The 1,082-nt window shown below is 64.5% G+C and overlaps 1 protein-coding gene across 4 annotated transcripts in view; it reads left to right on the top strand.

Moving 5' to 3' along the window:
• BBS9 (Bardet-Biedl syndrome 9) overlaps positions 1 to 1,082 on the top strand; it is a 296,326-nt gene that overhangs the window by 1,084 nt on the left and 294,160 nt on the right. For 2 of the 4 annotated variants that reach the window (XM_027766864.1, XM_027766862.1), the window contains exon 1: positions 612 to 686. The exons of 1 other annotated variant lie outside the window; for it this stretch is intronic. The gene's annotated coding sequence lies outside the window, so the exon portion shown is untranslated. Of the gene's footprint in view, positions 1 to 606; positions 687 to 1,082 lie in introns of those variants that run through there. One more of the 4 variants, XM_027766860.1, reaches the window with a different exon arrangement.

The following is a 1,082-nucleotide window of genomic DNA, read 5'->3' as shown; positions in this document are numbered from 1 at the left end:
GAGCCGCCCGCACCCCGCCGGCCACTGGGCGGTGTTAGGAGAGCCTGCGCGAGTTTTGTGTGTGCCCCGCGGGGCCAGGCGTAGGGCCGCTCTGCGCAGATGGGAGGGCTCGTGCGCTTCTGTAGGGAAGCAGGTGTTTCTGGGCGAGTTCTCCAGGACACCGAGGTGATGGAGACCTCGGGGCGTGGTCTGGCGCTGTTAAGTCCGAGCGCGTGTAAATCATGGTCTGGCGTTCTGGGTGCTGCGCACGCACAGGCGTGCCCGCGCCCACTGGAGGCCAGGGGAACTTCTGCTGGCGTCCAGCCGAGCCACGCCCACTCGCGCCCCGCCCACCCGGGCCCCGCCCCGGGCTCCGCACACCTTATTCCTAGCCCACCTGAGCAGGGAGGGTTTGCTTGCAGAGGTCGTGACGTCTTAGCCTGGGAACCTGGAGGAAGCATGTGACTCTGAAGGAAGAACGTAATCTTTGAACAGGTTTGTGTTGTACGAAAGGAACGAAAAGCTAACATACACTGAGCGCTTACTGTGTCCCAGTGAGCTTTGTCCCGACTAGGAATTATTTTCACCTTAAAATGCAGAACTGCTGTTTTTGTTTTCGTGTTACAGACGAGGAGCCCGCGCTAGTTACACGGAACACAGGAGGCTGCAGGAGTAGCGAGTCCTTGCGGCAGGGTCACAACCGTTAGGTGAGCTTGGGTGTTTGTGTTTTTCAGTAAAATCCAGAAATTGTCAAGAGCTCCGCCATCCAGACCATCTTGGTCTGTGCCAGCTCCACCCCTGCCACCACGGCTCACACGCTGGCGCTCCCCACCGCGCCCACCCTCGCCACCTCCGCCCGGTCCATGATCCGGCCCCTGGCGCGTCCCAGGCCCGGAACCGCAGGCTGCTCGCTGGCACCGCTGGCCAAGCTGACCCCGAAGCTAGCCCCGTCCTCGTCGGCCCCGCCCACCTGCGCCGAGAGGCGGGGCGTCCGCGGAGCGCGCGGGAGTCGGCTCTGGAGCCGCGAGGCCCGGGCGCCTCCTCTCTGCGACAGTGGGGGGCGTGGATCGGGCGAGCGCCGGACCCGGGAAGCCCCCGCCACA

This window comes from Tupaia chinensis, unplaced genomic scaffold (genome assembly GCF_000334495.1).
Source record: "Tupaia chinensis unplaced genomic scaffold, TupChi_1.0 Scaffold143756_1, whole genome shotgun sequence".
In the NCBI taxonomy this organism is placed as follows: Eukaryota; Metazoa; Chordata; class Mammalia; order Scandentia; family Tupaiidae; genus Tupaia; species Tupaia belangeri.
Note: the sequence above shows the minus strand (reverse complement) of the source record. Positions and strands in the feature narration are given on the sequence as shown.